Raw genomic sequence first — 23,216 nt, 5'->3', positions numbered from 1 at the left:
ATACATCATAATCGACGTCTTATTATATTATTGTTATTATTGATGTTTGTAGGATTCACTTTCGCCCGTGTCCGAATATAATGTGTTTGGTGAGCTTATATGAAATTCCGAAGGTAAATAACGAGAAAAGTGAACGTATATAGTATACATTATACGAATGCATACGAGATTATAATATTATACTTCACTAGTGCACGTTTCCTTCTGAACTAATGCACGCGAATTCTCTTAATCATATAGCCGTCTACCGTAGAAATTATGGTAGACACTATATTATATAGGGATAGTATATAAACATCGCCAGTACAATATCTATGCCAACCTATAGATGTCTTAAATATAGATTAGATTTAAAATGGCATTGTATTGGTTTCTTTAATCAATTTTACTAGAGAACAAAAATAATATAATTTTCATTTCGTGTGCAATATTATATTATGAACAGAATTTCTTTTTCTCTTAATCAAAATATAACAGATATGTATGTACACCTATAGACTATAACAAATAATAATGCAAATTATACCGTATACAATGGTATGAGAATTGATTTAACCATATTAATCCATCCTATAGATGCTTATTTTTATAAAATCGTATTTATAATCTTATTTTGGTTTTAGAAACTATTGAATTTGGTATCTATACACGGTTTTTGCCCCAATAAAAAAAAATATAGCTAGATAAAGATAAAGATAAACACTATAATATTATTAGCTATTATATTTAAATTATAAAAAGAAAAATATCATACATACACCCTTCTAGAATTTAGACACGATTAAATGTGTTAATCATTCGATGCACTAAAATAAACTTCAAACGCGCTTGTAAAACTATATACTAAACAAGGAACGAAGGTAACGAGCCCATGAAAAAAAAAACTATAATAGCACCAGAAAACCAAATATCCTAAAACCCACTAAGCGTTTGAAATTTGGAGGGGGGGACTAAAGCCCTACTTTAATAGTATTGAATAAGCTTAAAACAACATTTAGGATATGTTTGGTGTGGGGTATATGAACATTTTTGAGGGACTTAACCCCTAAAGTCCCACCCTTATTTTCATCTATGTCGGCAACACCATATCAATACTGCCAAGACGCAAACACAAACTATAAATATAACTTCGTAAATCGGATAGAACGTATCAAGCACTAATCGTCGACTATCTGTGTGAATTTTGTGAACGGCGCAGATTATTAGTAGGTGTGTAAGGTCGGTGTGGACCAATGCAGTAAAAAAAAAAAAATGTCCATGTAAGTGCACGACCCACTGCAATAACCTAACCACCACTTCACACTGAAACTACACTGCTTTGGGGGTAAGGGGGAAGCTAAACAAAATTCCGGGAGGATTTATCCCCTTTAGCCGCCCCCCCCCCCTTCTACGCCTATGCACAGATGGAAAATTGACGAATATCATAATTAATTGCAAGGTCCACCTTCATCTCAATAGAGTAGTGCGATAGTGGTATTCTGGTAACGCGGACCGCGGAGTACAATAATATTATAATACAAATCGGCCACCGATAATAAAAATAACATATTATAATATACGAAAATGTTCAGTGGGCCCTATTATCTTCTTTAAAAATAAATAAAATTATAAATTCACTATTAGAGATAGACTGAATATGATTCATCTCAAATACGTTGTAAAAAAATGTGTCATCTTTTATAGTATCCGATAAACATACAATGACACATAACAAAGCATTTTCATTGATCACCTCTTAAGAAATTTCAGCGGACATCGCTGTATAAAACACGAACAAATTCAAAAAATAATACAGTCTAAATACCAGTTATAATAATAAAACAAATAAGAAATCGAGTACCGTTCGCAATGGATCGTTTGATGCTTTTCGATTACTAAAATAAAATACAGCAGCGGCGTCGTCTGTGCAGTGGTTAACTGGTTTTGTTTACTTTTGGTATTATTTGCCAATCCACAGCGACCTAACCTATGACAACTATATCTATATACAAATAGTACCTAGTTGTATAGCATAGACTATATGAAAATTTCATATAGTCTGTGGTTGTAGTATAATAGTAGTGCTACAGTGTGAGATGTTCGGTGCCTATCGCCTATGACAATAATATTCGACTTGCGGTCGTAAAAGTATACCGGGTACTAGGTTATATTATTATATTTTAGCGAGCACGGACGAAGACACGATGGGCGGCGGCATCGAGGTTATGGTCCAGACCGAAAACGAAAACCAATATTACAACGCACATGTATCTACGAGTTTACTTCTGCGTCAGTATTGTTGTTCGGTGCTCTGAGTCACGGGCGTACCGAAAAAGTGAAACGCGGCGCGGTGAACTCGGCTCCGGGGCAACAAATCGAGTAAAAGATTAAAAAAAACCGCGAACGCCGCCGTCTGTGTGCACGCGCGGTTGACCTTATATACACGAAACAGACTGCGTATAATCGTCCGGCGAGATAGTTTGGATCTCTTTTCTTTACCGCCGACAAAGGCGCGACGTTTCGTTTCTCATTTTTACGATTAGATTTTTATTTTTTCGTTTGTCTTTTGTACGTTAAACTATTTTAGCATTCGTACAATATAGGTGAAACCAACTTGTTAAGTCCGGGGTACATTGCTTAGCCATTGCGCAGCGCGTGGAACCGATATAACAGCTGTGCATATCGCGTAACACACACAATATTCACATGGCCACGGAACCTAAACGGCAATAATTAGCATGGACTACATGTGTCTCGTAAAATTTTCTAACAACGAAATTAAAGAAACTTAAGAAACGTATGTGTTTACTCTTACGAGAAAGAGATAGAGTGAGACGCAAAGTAAAAATATGATTAAAAACAAGAATGAGCAGTGCAACGCTGCACCTAGAAAATATTATCGTATACGAGTACCTAATATATATTATTACTTGAATCGGCAGATTATTATTTACGTTGTATAGGATATATTATAATTAATAATATATTTTATAGTCTGTATTCCATACACATTTAATCCGTTGTTTTTCATGAAAAACTCTATGAAATTCTGAAAACGCGACGAAGTAGGTCGATATAACTCGGAGTTTATGATATTATACTCTATACTCTGCAACGGCCATAAACTGCCTGGAACCTTCTGGTTAGCATTCCAATTACCAGTTTCCATTTCTTCCAGCAGATGTGTTTTAATTTTTTTTTTTACCTTCCAGCGTCTTTTCTTATATTCCGGTTTGCTGGCGATTCGATTTCTTCGACCCACATCTTGGGTAAATATCGAACCAACATAATAATATAGCTTACAACTCGTCCAGTATGGTGTGGATATTATGCTGCATTATATTATAATATTATTATTATACTGGAAGGTCGGCGGGTTGTTTCGAGTTTTTTAATTAGACATTCATTATTTTTTTTATTAATCTACCATTATAGACCATATTATTCGAAATCGGTGTTCTTTTATTGAATTCAAATCATAATATTGCAATTAATTAACACGATGTTTTTTATTGATTACATAATATGCAGTATTGTATCTAATAATATGCACCCAACAAAGATTATAATTCATAATATTATGATTTCGATGATATATTCGATTTTTCTCAACTTGAATTATTTTCAACGCTTAATCTATGTTTTTATAGATTTTCAAACTCTTACACTTTTATTATAATTTATAAATATAATTTAAGTATAAAATATTCATTAGAAATAGTATATAACTTAAGGTTGCATAGGTGAATGTTTTTTAGAAACCATCTGAATCGTTCGGTATAAATATAAAGTATGGGTTACGATATTTTATTATCTGATTATAAACGAAAACCAGTCTTCTGTGTGCGTTATAGATCATTAAACTTGACTGTGAGTGTTTGTAGTCATAGTATAGTGAAATCATGACAAGAAACTGATGAGTTTACATAGTACCTACCTACCTATATAATATATTATGATTTTTGCACAAATAAATTGAATAACTTTGACAGTATTTTTCATTAAATATACAATTTTCATACCCATATTATTTTTACTAAATCTTATTTATTGAAAATACACATTTAATTTAACTGGTACAGTAGGTAATGATTTAAATATCCTTTCATTAATATCCATCATTAATGTTAATAACGTTTATAGTGTCATGTTGGTTTATGTAATATGTACAAAAAAATATTCTTGATGAAGTAGTTAGTTTATTTAAAATATTATCGTATACCATTGTTTTTCATCGTACCTTGATGAATATGGGGCATTGATTAAAATGTAAAAGGCTTTGAAATGTTTACACTGATAAATCATTTTTGTGCATCTTTATCATAGGATATTTAAGATCATCGAATCAAAAATAAAATTGTCTTAACATGAAGTTATTGAAAAGAATTTAAAAAACCCATGTGTATAATATGGCATATCCCTTTGATCTGATTATGCTAATTTCGCGCCGGATTATGTTTATATTATTTATGACTATTGACGATGTTGGAACAATTGGCTGTAAACATTAATCGATTGGTTTAGGAAAACACAATAAAAACGGGTCTTTGGGGTTAATGAAATACGATTTGAACAATGATCAATTCAATTTGTTTCGTTCGACAGAATTGCATTGGCTATTGATTTATTGCAAATCCGGGATTGTTATATGATTTCGTCGGCTCATGTCACATATCGTTTCCGGTTAAAGTAGACTTTCCAATACTCCTCTTGTTCACACTTTACTTCATCACATTAAATTATTGGTAAATAATAAAATTTGAATTTTATGTATTTCCACATGATTTATAAATAATGTTTTTTAAATTATCTAAGTCAAACCATCTCATTATAATAGTTTAGGGGTTTTGTGTGCAATTATTACTTTGAGTTAACCATTTTTAAAAATAACATAGAAAATATAGGTATATTAAAAGTTTTTTTTTTCAAAAATACTATATTTGTATTATTTAAGTAATATATAACTATATAAATATAATATACCCTATAATTATGATATACAAATATTTTTTTAAAAAATCTTGATGTTCATATACAGCTTTTTATATATGACCTATTATATTCATAATGTTATCTTTTTTTTTATAAATTTGAATACACACTGTATGTAAGACTAAAAGAAACGAATATGATCATATTATTATGATTTATTTGTAGAGGGAGTGAGGCGGTATCAGTGCTTATATAAAAAAAAAAAATAGGTAGCTACTAACCATTTGGTATATTATACTATTATGACAACTTTATGGAGACAATCAATAAATATTATAATGATATTCGATATGAATTATAAATTGCAGCTGATTTTCTTTCGATATGGTTTAAAATTATCATGAATGCTGTACAAAAGAAAAACAAATAAAAGTAATTAATTTAATCATAAGCTCCTCTTTGCTTCCCAGAAATAATAAATAACATATATATTCCTCATAGAAAGCTGTTGACATTTTATCATGTGACTTCATATGAAACATTGGCTGTCAAGAGCCCCGAGTGAAATTCGTGTCATCAGTTGGTCTGAAAGAAAGCGGTCCTGGTGCATTTGCCTCGGGGTCATCAGCTTCACCCCACCGACTTTCCCACCGTCTAATGCGTCTAATGGGATAATTGATAGTAATGATAACCGTCAAAGCGTCTGCTTACTAATAGGGTATAATACTATAATGATTATAAAATTGTTGTTGCAACCGTCCGGAATTTGAAGATTTTAATTAAATATTTTAGTGTGTTTACACGGGTAGATACGCATATTTTTGTAAAAACTGGGTATAACTGCGATTATAATAAAAAGAAAGTGATACCTAGTCATAGTTATGTTTTAACACTTATTACATATTGAATAATTAATAAAAACCATTTATTTAGTATCTAACCATTTTTTTTTTTTGTAAATTTTTTACGTTTAATATAATATGTAATGGTAATAAGGTTATTTGTAAGTACCTATTGTAATAATTATAAATCAGCTTTTTATTAAAAACTTTAAATTTTATATTTTTTATGTTAACAATATATAGTTTGTGTACTGCAGAAACAAAAAGTATTTCAAAGGTAGTTATTTATTTTTATCGATACATTATGTCCTTTAGATACTTAACCACTGCTTCATATAAAACTGTATATTTTGTAGTATTTAATAAATAATAATAAACTTTATACGTGTAGTATACAAATATAATATTTGATTCCATAATCTAAAATCTGTATAGATATTATTACATAGAAGGTAATTGAAATACAATATTTCACGCATGTAAATATTATATATTGTGCACTTGTATGTATATATTTTTATAAACATTGAGGAGTCTTGTAAAGTATTTGTCTACATAATTTCTATGGTGTATTTAAAATTTAAATCCATAAATATTTTTAAAATCTGAGCGGAACAATGAATGTATTGGTATTTAGTTTTGTGTTTTCTTTGGAGCAGTAAAAATACTTCAGTCTTTAACTTTGAGTGTTTTTTAAGATAGGGAATTCCTCGTATATTTCTTAACAATTGGGAAAACAAAAAAAAAAAAAAAATAGGGAAAAACAATAATGTTTACACAACACATTTTTTGAGACAAAATCGATTTCATTATTTTATTGTTTTTTAAAAACGTATTACCTATATAATATAATTATATTCTATAAATGTTGATAAAAATGTGGTTGCTCTGTCAAAAATCTTGATAATAAAATGTAAGATTCCTCATAGTATTATGTAACTTATTTTAGTTACTTCTTTAGTTCTTTCTAACTAGAACCTTAAAAAAAAAGTTAAGCATAAATCCACATTATTTTTTTATAAGCTTTAAAACTAAGAATTTTGACAAAATCAAATATTGGCATGTCAAACAACAACAAAATTCGTCAAATAACTACGAACATTTGTATAACATTTTTAATTTTAATAAGTTAGGTTTGAAAATATAATAGTTACAAGGTAGGTACCTAATATATTTTGTCCTTATCATACGTATTACTTACTAATATAAAATATAAAAAAGGTGGGCAAGTGGGTGTTGCTCTACCGTGCAGTAGGTTACAAGTGGGTTGTATTTAACTTAAATTCAATGATATTATATCATTGTATAAGAAAAACGATTCTGAGCGTAGACGGTTTGTCTGTCTGGATATTTTTTATATTGTTATTATTTATAACCTATAAGTTGAATTAATATTAAAATATTATTTTTTTTATTCGTTTCTATGGTGATAAACAAAGCGTTAGAAATTAAAATCCCAATTTTAGCGGTTTTTCGTAATTTGTCGGTGGTTTTTCCCGTGGCATAAATGACTATTGAGGAAATCGAAAAATGACCTCCTTAAAGTACCATCTTGATTTAATTTGTTAAAAGTTAGCTAAAAGTTTTCAACTGTAAGTTAAAATCGAAGCCCTTCTTCTGGTAGAAATTTTGTATACAGGAAAAAAAAAATAAAAAAAAATAAACACCATTGTAAAATGGATCTAAGATAATTATAAAATCAAAGAGAATCTAATACCTTCACAAATATAGGCTAACGGACTCCGCTCAGAATCGTTTTTCATATACAATGTGTAATGATATGATTATTGAGTTCAAATTGTACACATCAATGACACTATGACAGTAAAAATACTCAATGACGACGTACACTCACAGTTAATACTTACTATACAGCAGAGTGAATTACCCGTTTTTAAAAAGTATGATAGTATAAATTGTGTTTCTACCACACTAATAAAAAAAAGAAAAACAGTTGTTAATATTATGCTGTCACTTGGACATCATAATAAAAGTTTAATGTTGAATACTTGTATATGTGAACTAACGTTAATTTCATACACGTATTTTCGTGTTAAACGTGTATTTATTAAAATTGGATACGATTTCAGCATTGGTGCACATATTGACGAATAGGTATATGATAAAGGTTGATTTGATACAGATAAACGGGTCATACCTGAATGAACAAATTTAACTGAATCCAATGAAAAATATATTCATATTTCATGAATATTGATTCAAATTTATACAATGAATTTAGAAATCTTATAATTGGAACTTATATTTCAATTCACTTTTTTATGTTAACATAAACATATATGCCTATTTTTCCAAGTTTATTAAATATTACAGTATTCCTTAATATAATTTCTTAAACATACATTTTTTTATTTACAAAATTAAACGCTAATAAAATAAAAAACATATGATTCGCCGTCATATTGAATACAATGCTTACTGTGAAATTTAATTTTGTACTAACGTAATGAATGTATACGTAATGATAATTATTATTCAATGATATATATAGGAAATTGATACTATAGAAAATATATATAATATATAAACAAATATAAAAATTATTTATTTTAAAAGGCAATTATTAATAGGTGTAAGACACTAGGACATAAATTATATTTGCAGAAAACAGTTCATCATTGAAAAAAACTTGTATTAGAGAAGCCACCCACTATAACGACACTTTAATACTAAAAAATACTAAAATACTAATAATTATATATTTTAAAGAATTACGATTGTTACAATTATTGTATTTATTAAGTACAGTATTAATGTTACAATAAGATATAATATGTAGATGTTTTTCAACCCTGGTTCTTATTCCGGGGAAAATATTAGCCCAATCCTAAAATAGAGTCTGGCTGGAATAGATGACAAAAAAAAAATGTAAAACAGAAAGTTATAATTATTTAACTTGGACCAATATATAAAATAATAAAAAAAATTCCGTCCAAACCGGAAATGCACGAGGGTTCAAAATTAAATTATACATTTTTATCTTTTATCAGAATTTCTAATAGTGGTGGATACTTATCTCACTCATTCACACACGAAAAATGTGAGATATATGGTAATATGGCATTACGTTTGAAAGTAATAATAAACATCGCTAAACATTCGATAAACGATAGTGAGTGGAGCTTTAAAATTATCCAGAAGTGGGATTTTTTTTCATATTTAGAGAAAGTATTGACGAGATATGACTTCCGATCAACAATGTGGAATTACAATTTTCAAGCACTCGTTCTACCCTCAAAAATTTAAAAAAAATAAATTATCTTTTCAATAAAATAGTTGTAAAACTATGAGATTCTTAACGAAAAATAAAAGCATAAATTCAAAACATTGTATTACATATTACAATAATGTTACTGAAGTTACTAAGTTTAGTATAACATAGCTCCTGTTATAAGATTTAATTATTAAGTTGATAATCGAAATGATTTCCGTTATCAATGAAATCTTAACGTCGGTTATCATACCTATATTTATATACATACCTATATTTCGTTGATTTAAATTGACTTAATTAATTGATTTTGTAATAAATATAATATTATTGTAACATAAAACAGTTAAATATTACAATTTTAAAAATTTTATCTTCAAGTTGCTTACAAAACAAATTTATTATTAATATTTAGGTACCTATTATTATATATTTACATAAATATTTCAAAGTATAGCTATCAAATTTTAAAAAAAATACCACCAAATACCTGCAGCAGTGCAGAAATTATTGTTTGAGATAATTACGTCTACCGATAGGCGATATGTTTTTAGTTGAAATAATTCATTTTTTTTACGTAAAAGTTAATCAACGCAAAATTTTATATTCTAAGATAAATAAAATAATTTCTTGTTAAATATAAAAAGTATCAAATAAGTAAATACAAGTAGATTATATAATTGTATTTTCAATTACGGATAATCTAAGGATTTTGCATGTTTTAAGTTTATTAAACGCATATAGGCTGACGTTTTTTTAATAAAAAATGAATTTGAATGTGGATTGATATCACTGTATCATTAGTGTTACAACACAATGTAAAAGTATTCAAATACACAAATAAATAAAAAGTATTTAAATACACAACCAAAACTTTGTTTTAAGCCACCAAATTATTAAAATATCCAAATATTTAAAATACTGCCAAAAACAATAATAATAATAAAAAAAATGTATGCATAATAGGTATATCTATACAGTTTAGCCGCTTATTCTATTTTATAAAAATATAAATTTGTGATTTGTGTTTAGTATAGTTTTAACAATGGATTGAAACTTACATTTGAAAAATGAATTTTTACCAGGATTTTAGTTCCGTCGAAATAAATATCACGTGAACAATAACACTTCACCACCACGAAAAAATCAAAAGATTTAAGTAAAATAAATAAATTTAAAACAGACGTTCAAGAAAAAAACAAAAAAAAATACGAATGAAAAAACACCCTATCCACCACAATAGATACCGGCAATAATACGATTAAAAAAAAAACCCATCTGAGCGCATTCGAAGTTAACGGACAAGTGTGTCAGGCAAAACAATAAGACGGTATAGCGTATGGTTGTTGATAGCAGTGGCGGCATCGTCCATTTCTCCGGAGGAAGTTCCCTCTCACTCTGTCGGTCGGTTAAGGTTGAGGTCGTTAAGTAATGAAATTATTAATATCAGTCAACGATCTTTCTTTTTTTCCGCAGACTAGTTTTAAACACACTAGAATTAAAAATAATAATTTGAAAAATTTTCTGAGATTTCTTGGTGTCAAATGAAGTATTTAATAGCTATATATTAGAGTCAATAGGTTCAATTATTAATTATATTGGCATAAAAACATCACGCATACTACTTTCCATGTTAACGATAAAAATGTAATTCTATTGTCACCAATCAACGGTTCAGCAATTCTTATATTTTAAAATCCATTTAAGTTTGTTGTTGGCTATCGCAAAAATTTAAGATATTGTTTTTTATCATATTTTTTTATGTCAATTGCAAATTTGTGAACAATAACATACGGTACAGAGCTATTGGCCTTTGTTATCAACGTTATTTTAAAGATCAATAATAAAAATAATAACATACGTTTTAAAATCTAATCGACGTGAACTATTTAGTACCATCGGTAGTGCTAGGACAAAAAAGGTTCCAATTCCATATTTCCATTATTGTAACTATATAATATAGTATAATTATTATACTTATTGGTGGTATAGTAAATACTAATACATAATGATAATACCTACTATATAAATGAAATATTCTTCTATTGATTTTGGATATGTAAGCGTTATAATTGAAATATGAATATAGGATTATAGTCTAAATTCATTAGTTTATTTTCATACTAAATATTTTATGTATATATAATCTGAGCATAAATATTTGACAAACTTATTCTATTATGCTAAGATTAAAGACAATGACAATTAGTAAGAATTTTTATAACCAAAAATAAATATTTATATTTACATGTAAGTACCATTTGCCTAGTTTTTGTATGGGTTTTTTTAAAGTTAGGTACTAATAAAAAATAACTAATTAAAAAACAATTTCGTATTTACTTTTCAATTAACTTGTAGATATTTTCACTATTTTCAAGCAGTGTTTTCAAATAAAAAGTAAGTACCTAATACAATCAGCACACATTCTTAAATTAATAGAAACGAGCAACGGCTATCAGCATCTAATAAAATATGACTTTTTAATTAATTTACAAAGTATCAATGTCTAATAAAATAAAAAATAAAATTATATGAACAAAATTAAATTTTTTTTAATTTTTGAGTATTATTATTATTTTAAAATAAACTTATAATAACAGTTGATATATAATAATATAATGAAAGTCGGCTAAAAAGTTTTCAATTGTTAATTAATTTTATACATAACAGTGGTTTTGAAAACATTTATAAGTTATAACTATAAGAATGAAAATAATAAACATAACACTATCAGCATCTTTAACATGATTTAATCGTTGTAATCACATTAAAATTTAAAAAAAATCTTTAATAAATGCTTAATTAATATGCAATCGGAGCTTAAATCTTTTAAAGACTGCCATGCCGTCCGTTAGTGTTATAACTTATAAAATTGTTGATATTATCTTAATATCTAATAGGTAATTTAATAGTTGTTTAACGTTGGTAATTTTTTCTGTAATATACTAGATTTGAAATTTCGATCGCTATTAGATGATTTGAAAAAAATAACTAGTTTATAAATAATATCTAAACTAGGAATTAAGTAAAAATAAATAATAATGTACCTTTAAAAAATGTATCATTAAAACTTGGGAATAATATTATTTTATCTTTCATAACAATAATATATTTCAACAATAATACTTTGGATTATGTAAAATCCAAAAGCAATCAAATTAAATTGTATTAAAAATGTATCCAAATTATATATTAAAGTTATTTTATTTAAGCTTAACAATTAACTATTAACTATACATATGTATAAATATAACATTGTTATTGTTGAGCCACATCGATTATTCTAAAATACCATCAAATAAATAAAATAAATTTATAAACTGCACAATATAAATAATAATATAGACTATAAAAAAAATTATCCTAATACCTACTAATTTTAAAATTCATCAAAAGTAAATTGTATTTTCTGAAGCATATTAGAAACGTAGTATAGAGACATAGAGTACCTACATAAGTAATGAAATTGAGCCGTTCTACTTTATTTTACCGTGTTCACTGAATTTGAAAATTAGTCAAAAATTAGTATTCTACATACTATCTTGATAAATAGAACTATATTTTATTAATTTAAATAATACGAATAACTATGGTTGTTTCCACTAAGAAAATTAGAGATATTATATTAATCTGATACGTTATTCAGTGTGTTAATATGTTAATTACCTATACAACTGAGCTATGCAATTTTAAATGACACTAATTTCCATGGTTCTAAATTGGATTTACATTTCACTTTACACAGGGAGTCAAAAAATTGCAATGAACTTTTATTCTTTGCAAACCTACACTAACCATAACCTTTCATGAGATTGAGACAGTGAAATAATTTCCTACATACAAATAGTCTGGGAATAACAGAGCTGTTGAATGTATAAAATAAACGCACTCAAAAGGATAGATTATATAAATAATATTTAAATAATGAGATCATGTAGAAAATGAAGTATGACAAAATGCCAAAATCTACAAGCATAATAAAAAAATTCCATTAAGTAGTTATTTTTTATAACTGCGTATACGTTGGGAAATAAATCTATAAATCTAGTTGATGTATTAGAGAGGTCAAAATTTAAAAATCCCAGTAGTTTTCAAAAGCGCTAGAAAAAACAAATTAAGGAAAAACATTTAACTATTGCATTTTATGTTATAATAAATATAGGTAAAATGTAATAAAGGATTTAAAAATTCAATAGACGAACCACAAATTTAAAAACAGTAATGTCGTATTAATAATGTACTTCTGTTTCAACGGTCCATACCAATAACTAACACTTATACAGTTATACTGTTATCATAAACATTTAATTATTGTTTTTGTTTATTATTAATATGTAGATTCAAACGAAAAATGGACCTACGATTTCAGTTGCCGAGTGACCAAGCAAGAAAATATGGTATAAGCCAGTATTAGCTGTGGAATCAGCTGCTGCCGTATTAGTTACTATATCATTATGATATACAATAAAAAAATGTAGTGTAAATAAATAAATTATATAAATCAGTGTAAGAAATGAGATGAACTCTGTTTCAAATAAATTAAAGACATAGAAATTTGTGTGAAAACGGCAATACGGGTGTCTTCAATGAGTTATCGTCATCCGTCGATAAATTATCGTTTGTGACATATTTATTAAAGATTAAATACCAACCAAATTCGTATTGCACGAATATATATTTTTATAAGCCACCGTGGACCATGGTCTATCTCTCTAGATATTAATCTCAAACTCCATCACCTCTCAAAAAAAGATACAAATCCTAAATTATATAAATACTATTTCAAGTTCAACCACACACACAGATTTACACTGACACATCTATAACAGATCAAAGAGAAGGAGTAGCAATAATATCCATATGTGGTGATACTGTAATTCAACTTAAACTGTCTGATAAATGTTCAATTTACTGCACAGCCGAAGCCTTAGCTATACTAGAAGCAGTCAAATATTTCACTCAATCCGTGTACAACAAAGTTGTATTATACTTAGCGGTTCACTAAGCGCAGTAACAAGTCTTAAAAACATAGTTAACCCTTCCGATATAGCAAGGAATATTCAAAACTTCTGCCACATTACACGATCTGCTGGTCAACACATATCATTTATGTGGATTCCCAGACATATCAGTTAGAGCAATATAGCAGGCAACGAAAAAGCCGACGAGGTTGCAAAACTTTCACACAGCTCACCTAAAGCTATCGCTATAGTGTTGTACCAAGATTCTCTTACACCTCTTTATACCTCTTAGTATAACGAATAATGTATAATATATTATTATATTATTATACTATATTGAATCTAGTGCGTTTCCTAATAATTTGATTAGATGAGTTTAAATTATAAGTACCATAGAACATAATACCAACACAGTACCTACACATACACAACATATTGTTCACGATCATACTAGTTTACTTTGTTAATATCATGGCTAAATATAGGTATGATCGCAACTTTGCGATACGCAGGTGTCATGGCCGCCACTGGCAATGGATTTTATCACTTCGATTTATTTGCTAACAAAACCATACAAATTATTAATTTCTTGGCTAAATAAATCAAAAAATCACTGCCAGCTGAGATTCCTCTCTATGCTAAAACATGCAGTAATTGTACGTGCGCAGCCCATAACGAAAATGCGTCTCAATGCGATCATACCTATATATTTAGCCATGGTTAATATCACAATATGACAAATTAGAACTACATTCCTATATATACCTATATTTTATGATGTCTATAAAATAAAACGGTTTATCAAAAAGGTACCTATATTATTTATAGTATGAACAATTTTTATGACGGCATACAAATTCTTGAATCATAAAATGTAAAAATGTCAGTAGACATCTAATGTACTTTCACAAATAAAATAAGTAATTACCTACTTATACTTCTGTATTAAATCCATTAAATAAAAAAATTTCGTTTTGATAATTGTTTTTTATTTTGCCCAATTTTATAATAAAATATAAATGAAAATGACCCATTAATTTTAAACAAAGTAATAGGAGCATGAAAAACGTTAAATAAAGCTTTTATATATTTTGATTAAATATGTTTAGACTTTCATAGTTTATTAGGCTATAAGCTATGACCTATATATTATATTATTATAGCAGGTGATATATATTTTCAGTATCTAGTGAACTATAAAAATTTGATATATTTAATAAATAAATAAGAATATTATAATTTTCATGTTCTTCATACATCGGAAATTATTTTGGTAATGTATTCACTGCTTATCGAAGAATTTTTTTTTTATTATATTATATTTTTAATAAATAACAATTATTATAAATAAATTAAAAACAGAAAATATTCCTCTTATAGGTTACCATGATATCAACTTACCATGTTATATATTAAAATAAGTTGTAATTAAATAATTTGTCATATTATTACTTATTACTTATTAGTTATTACATTACCTAGTTTAATATTTTTGTTCTAAGTTTTGTACCATACATTAATATTGATACAATAATATTCAAATATTACATATGGATATTATTTTATTTTCTTTAATGGATAGACACATAAATTTATTATATAACGCATACTTGATGTATTGATGTCAAATGTGAATAAATTTCATACCTACCTATCTAATAATTATTAAATAATAGACATGGCACCTCATACATTTCAACTATAATTTGAAGAACAGATTTAATTATAGATATAAATGACAATGGAAATTACAAAATGATGCTAAATCAAAATTTTACGACCGTAACGAAGAATATATTTCATATAAAAATAATAATTATTTAACTAAAAAACCTCAACAATTACATAATTTTATGTATTTTTAAAAAGTTATATTTGATACCTAAAAATATAATATTAGCATAACTGCATAAGAAACTAAAATATTAAATTAATGATAAAATAGGTCTTTCAAAGGAATATTGTACTATATTTCGTTGTATACACTAAATAGTGATCCATAAGTATCGCATTTAATTTTCTTATAAAACGTGGATGAATATGTTTAAGAATAGGTATATTTGTATTGATAGGTACAGTGAAATAATATAGTTGGTAATATAATACACTGCCGTCTACCACGATAGTCGTTACTCGTTAGGGAGTTGAAACCACAAAATCATTGATACTTGAATGGCCAGACATGTCTTTTAAGAAACCACAGCTCACAGGTGTAATATACCTATTTTATTTTACAACTACCACTTATTTGGGTATAGGTTTTTCATTTCGTAAGGCTGGAAAAGCGAGTTCTCATTTTAAGAGTAGATTGTAACAGACATCTATTTGTTGTAAGTAGGTAATTGTTGGATAATACAAATGCTCCACGGGCAAAAGGTGGATAAACTACAATCAGCTTAGTATAGGTACCTAGTTTTACTTGTGCATGTTTGATGATTTTTGTAACGTACATAAAAGTCGGCCTCTTATCAGCCTCTTTAGGTTGTATAAATTTCGGTAGGTAATTAGCAGGGCCGGACTGGGTCAACAATTTCTACCAGAAAAATAAAAATAATTGGCCCACTTAGGTATACCTATAAAACATATTTTCATATAAAATGATTGTATATTATTTTGAGAATTTGAACACTTAATAATATTATTAAAAATTAAAAAAAATAAAAATTGGTTAGTACAAAGAAATGTTATCATTTTTATTTAAAATACATATGTTTAGACTCCAGAATACACATTAATACATATTAAGCAATTTGTTAAGGTTTGAGGCTTAGAGCTCTTTTGTGAAATTGTGTCCACCGAGCACATTATTATACCTTAGTTCAGCCACTATAGCGGCAACGGAATAGGTGGGAGTTTGTGTGATGATAATTTTCGCACATTTTAGGCGGTGCAGACGTGCGTTATGATATAAGGTAGGGATTACCGATTAACGAAGACATTAAGAAAATAATATATGACACAACACACGCATCTTTTTTTGACAATTTATACATTTTTTCATATCAATTTTGAGGAATTTCCTCAACTCTAAATAGTTTTCTAATACAATTGCATTAGACAATGCGTCTATGTCTGTCGACAGGATGAGCCTTAACCGATAAACCTAAAAAAAAAAACGTCCCTTCGAGTACAAGCGGCCCACAGGGAAACTCCCGGTATCCCGCCTGCCCAGTCCGGCCCTGGTAATTAGATATAAAACAATGTGATTTTATAAGTTTTTGAATACTATTTTACCACTATACAATGTGTATCTGTGTTTTATACTTTTATTAAACATAAAAATAAAACCATAGAACTTGTTTAAAACAGCACCTATACTTACAATTTCTATTAAAAAATAAATTTTTTTTAAAAATAAGAATAATAAAACGATACTAAATAATATATGGTGTACTTATGTGTAAGTGTAATACCTACGCTTATTGAAATGAAGTTTTTTCACGTTTGAGGGCCAATCGACATTGTGAAAGATAGTACGCAGAAAAAGGTAGGTCAGGTTAGGTTATATACGTAATATATATATGTATTGATATTTGATATTAGATTTAGTACTTACTACTACTTAGAAGGTACCGATATAATATATTCATTTGGAATAGTAATAAGATTGACAACAGACAAACACTATATATAACAGACAATATATTTTTTGATGTGTACAATGTACTTAAACATACCTAAACATGTATGTGATTCGACCGTTAACGATGTTGACATGAATTTGACAAACGATGAAATAATAATATCAGATGGCGTTTTGATATAGGTATTAATATAAATATATAAATGTATATTATTTAATATATATGTATTCACATAAATTATAATATACGATTTGATTTTAGTTTAAAGCAATTTTAATATTATTACGGCTGTTGCTATTTTGCTAATAATTAATTATGCACCGTTAAAAAGGTGGTTCGAATATTTGATTCCAACTAAAACCTAAAAACCCATCCATCTACCACATTTAAATCTATATCCTAGGTACGAGGTGGTGGCGTATTTTCTATTTAGGTTTTTGTCTTGGGGGGAGGGGGATATGATTTTATCCAGTAGCCCTGCCTTTAAAGTTAGGACTCCGAACATTTTGGCTTTTTATATACGGCCTATGAGGGGGGGGGGGTTGATCCATTTGATCCCCTCCCCCGTCAATACGTCACTAGTACGAGGTACCTACCTATTCAAAACCTGTTAAATGCACTAAATAGTTGATACCTTTATAAAAACAATGCTCAATATCTAACTAATGTCACTATTTGCCATTTTGATTATATATTGTAAATGTATTATATTTAAAATGTACACATCCTCAAAATTCTCATGCACATAATGACTATACCTACATCTAATTATCAAACAAAATAATAAATATTTAAATTCCTTACAAGGTTATAATCATAGATAATACATAATGTGTACATAATACATAATATGTATTATCTATGGTTATAATATGGTACTAGGTAACATAATTTCATTAAATTATTGTATCAAATTTTGTTCTGTTTTAAGTTTCTTAGCTGAAATATTATTTTGCCTATAATTGACTAATCGTCATATTATGATACCTACCTATATGAAATGTAGAAATTTCGATGTATAAAATTATGTTATAGGTGCCTACACGAGTACAGACGTATAGTAAAACTGTAAATGAATTCATGTAATTTGAAAAATAATTTTTATCAACCTCAAATACATATTCGATACAATCTGGTATCAGACAGCAGATCCAATATTGTGGTAAACAGAATCACAAGCGAAAAAAACCGCCATGGCCTTTAACGGAGTATTACAAAATTGCCAGTTTTCTGAGAATAAATATTCGTCGTAGAGAAACGGAAACGATATTATTCTAATGCCATCTACATAATGGATTTGGCGCTGGCGTACAATCGTGCGAGAATTCTAACCGTTCTACATACCGTCGAAGCTAGAGAGCGTTGTAGTATACGTAAATCCGAAACGCGATATTCGTATTATTTTTAAATTGTATTAACATTAATTACCTAACCTATCTGCAATTTTATTAAGAACGAAAAAGAAATGAAACCACTCTGCTGTACAGTAGGAGTTGAGTTTAACTTTTCATCAAGTCATTGTAATGGATATTGTGTTACATTTGAATTAAATATTTCCATGATAAATCATTGCATACAAAAACGATTCTAAGTAGTTGTAACTTGTAGAGACGATCTGTCGGCCTTATAGTAATTTATTTTACTACGGTACCTATATACCATAAATTATCAATAGAATAAAATGAATCTAAATATTTTGAAAATGTCATCATGTAAATAAAATAAAATAATATACCTAAAATAAGTAAAAGTTTCAAATTCCCACGAAAAATATTTTTAATTTATAACAAAATAACTAAAATCGTTATTATTCTTCGTTAAAATATAAAATCCCAGTCAAGTGCCGGGTGGCTTCTTATCAAGTAATCATGTATTATAGCCTTTATCAAATATGCTTATTATGCGTTAACTGTACAGATTGTATATATTATTGTGTAAAATAAAAAAATATATATATATAAAATGTCGTATAAATTTAAGCTTAAAATTCTTATTTCAATTGCCTTCTCAGTTCTCGTGCCTATAAGTAGCTCAAAAAGCGATCCAGAAACCACCCTTAAAATTTAAAATTGAAGTATTTTTTCAACTATACCTACTTTTTGTCTATTCGACCATACAAAAAAAAAATCATACCTCATTGTAAAATAAATACATTTATCGATCCGCTCAGAATCTATTTACGAAAATTTAAACAATAATTTAAAAAAAACTCGTGATTGATTCGCCAAAGTAGTTTTTAATATTTCATTGGTTTAAATATTCAACCATGTTTGTTTCCATTTCATTGTTGAGCACTTATCAAATAAAATAAATTAACACTGCATATTTGCATTACAAGAATTTGACGATTGTGTAATGTATATTATTATGTTTGGTAAATATGCAGCTAGTGTAATTAAGTTAAAGTATGGTTTTGCACATACTATGATAATAATATGGGTATAGGTTTCGATACTACGATTGTAATTATATTATGTACATACATTCTAATGATGGATCATATAGTTCAGGCCTTCAGGGGTGGCCAAACTTTTTTTGATTAATATCAACTGAAGGTATATTTTTTCTTTTAGGATCGACTAATGTAAAAAAAATATTTTATATTCATTATAAACATACTATTAATATATAAATAATAAAATAAAAGTGTAAAGTTATCTAAGATAAATGTTTCACATTAAATTTCTAAATAATTTTAAAATGTATAAACATTATACCGTTGATGAAGAAGCGTATCGTTGCATATCATGGTCAGTTAATTATAAATTATAATATCGGTAATAGGTAATCGCAAACTGCTAAACGAAGACGCTGCTCTAAATGAAAATATAGCTCAGTACTTATTCAGCTTTTATAACTTTTAAGTGAGTATATGCCATTTCTACACGAACAGGTTAATCCAAAATATGTATTTAATAACTGTCTATATATAACTAATAAATCACAAATTTAAAGCAATAATTAGTAAATTCTAATATGGGTGATCGACTTTGAAATCGTCCAAGATCGACCAGTTGATTGCGATCGACCGTTTGGCCTTACGTATTTTACCAAGTTAAAAATGATGGAGCAATTATAAATTGTAGATTGTACTTATTTTCGAAGTTATAGCCATTTGAAGTTACTCATTTATCACGTCTATATAGTCGGTACGTAGCTAGTGCAGATACTTGTGTAATTATGTACAACCTACCTTGATGCCGCGTCCGGAAATGGCACGCGCGACGTGTCATCGGGTCAGAGGTGATCAAGATTCATTTTGCCAGAGCACAACACCAAGACATTATACATACGCGATCGTGAACGGTGACTTAAAAACCTATAGATCAAAAATAATGTCTCATAAAGTCATAACACTATAATACTATATACAAGCACAGTCGAGGACTCAAAAAAGGCTATATTGAAAATATGATATGTTGAATGTTGATTTAGACAAACAAGTACTACGGAATTGATTCCCGGGTCAAATAAAGTGTACGAATTTGGAATTGGTTCACTTATGCATAAATCAGTAATATTATAAAATTATATTTGTATACATTTTATGATGTCCGGAAAAGTTTATAAATAGAATATATCTAATAGATTGCTGAAAAGAAAAAGTTTATTGGTGAAAATATCAAAAATTGAATAACTGCCAAATGTTTAGCTCACAATTCGTCTACAATATATGTTGTAAAATCATAATACAAATACATTTTTTTTAAATATTATTTATTGTAATCAACCGAATATATTTTATTATGATACCAAATTACTGATACTATTATTATTTGTTTGCATTGACAAATATATATATACCTATATATATGTATATATAGTCTGACTAGCAACACTTAATAGGTACCTAATATATATTCTAAGCAGTAGTAAGTCTGTGTAAAATAGAAGGGAAATTGTTGTAAGTTGAATATATTATAATAGTTTATTAATTAAATATGGTTGTATTATTAATGTGAAAGCTTATCGTAATTATGTTACCTGTAGAATGTAGGAAACCCGGCAACCAATAATTCGATGATTGCAAACCAACTCGTAATTGTCCAGACAAACGGGTGGAAAACTACTGCGACGACTGTTTCATATTTAATTAGGCAGACCGATGGAAAATATAGCGATTAGCGGGTTTCCACTAGATACGTGTACGTGTATAAAAATACTTTTCTGTGATTGGTTGGTATACATGGTAAGCTTTTAGTATACCAGAGTGTTATACGTTCTTACCACAGGCTTCACCATTTATACCATGAAGTTGGATCCAGTTCAACTGTTCACGTGTACACGGCTCTATATTGATAACATAAGAATATATGAGGTAACTAATATGTTACCAATCCTAACCGATCTAACCGATATTAACCGATGGGAAACGTTTGTAAAACCGTTCATAGCGAACGTATCCGGACCATATATGCACGTAAACGTACACGTATCTAGTGGAAACCCACGTTTACTGTCAGTATAGGTAGGTACCGTATATACCAACAATATGGTCAGCGGTTGCTTCTGCCGTTTTTACCACAGCGCTGTTTAATAATCTCACTGGATTCACAAAGCGCTATTCCACTTCTACCGTGTTCGCCGTTCGCGTAACCTTCAGATACGTTACTCCCGGATTTGTCAATTCATTATGTTATCAAACAATAAATTGATACTACCTACGGTAGTTGTTTACTCTAAAGTTGAAATATTCCAACGCAATTGACGTGTAGTTACAGCGTTTACTAGTACGGCCTACCCCGTGTAAAATAACCCTGACCAATATCAAACATAATATACCAAGCCCAGATTACCAAAAATTCGATAAACGTCGTACGTGATACTGTGCTAGCGGAATAGCAGTTTAATGTTTTCGGCGGGAATTTTAAAAACGTGCTTGTCGGTAACCGTAACCGTAACCATGGTCGGTCTCAACCAGTCACTTCGACCACAGTCTTTTATATAGGTATAGACGTATAGTATTATCGTATACTCGTATGACGTATATTAGCGGTGAGAGAGAAACTGTGAAATTGTCCGCTAGTCATAAATTTATAACTATTAAGTAGGTAGATAATAAGCCTTAAGACAACATTCGTCGTCGTTAATTTTTACACATCCGCAATCCTTCTCGCCGCCGTCAGAATAACGACAATTTTTTATCGAACGTTTTCGCGTGATTGTTTGAGACTTTGAGAGTGGATATTATGCATATATAATATATATATATATATACTTTTTATAGTGATGTGCAGAACTGTGACTAAATTTCGGTGAAACAAATCTTGAACGAGTCTACATATCACCTCCAGTCCGAAGAAACTCGCTGCAAGTTTTCCAAGGATTACTGTCTTGCCGGGCGGCTTATAAAAAGGTAGGATTTAGCTTATACAACAGCCAAATTATTATTTACACGTATCTTCTAGGAATAGCGACAACCATTTCATATGGTATTACGACGCTTATTTAGAACTTATTATGATGTATGTGTATATTGTATAGGTTTGGAAAAACCAAGTAAAACCTCGTAAAAATAATCACTTTACGTTGACAATATTATGTAAATATTAAGTATTATGTTATTGTGCATTATTTATAATTTTCTAACTATAGATCCTATTTATCTATCACGTAGCCACGTAGGTATAACATATCTGCAGCTTTATTATATTATTGTCGTCAACAACAATTCAATTAGTTAAGA

General features: G+C 28.4%; 1 protein-coding gene across 3 annotated transcripts in view; it reads right to left on the bottom strand.

The window, feature by feature from the left end:
• LOC132940394 (uncharacterized) overlaps nt 1-23,216 on the bottom strand; it is a 76,785-nt gene that overhangs the window by 49,729 nt on the left and 3,840 nt on the right. Inside the window, exon 1 of one of the 3 annotated variants that reach the window (XM_061007982.1) lies at nt 10,047-10,308. The exons of the other annotated variants lie outside the window; for them this stretch is intronic. The gene's annotated coding sequence lies outside the window, so the exon portion shown is untranslated. Of the gene's footprint in view, nt 1-10,046; nt 10,309-23,216 lie in introns of those variants that run through there. 3 annotated transcript variants of the gene reach the window in all.

This window comes from Metopolophium dirhodum, chromosome 3 (genome assembly GCF_019925205.1).
Source record: "Metopolophium dirhodum isolate CAU chromosome 3, ASM1992520v1, whole genome shotgun sequence".
Classification (NCBI taxonomy): Eukaryota; Metazoa; Arthropoda; class Insecta; order Hemiptera; family Aphididae; genus Metopolophium; species Metopolophium dirhodum.
This window is presented reverse-complemented; position numbering and strand designations above follow the sequence as displayed.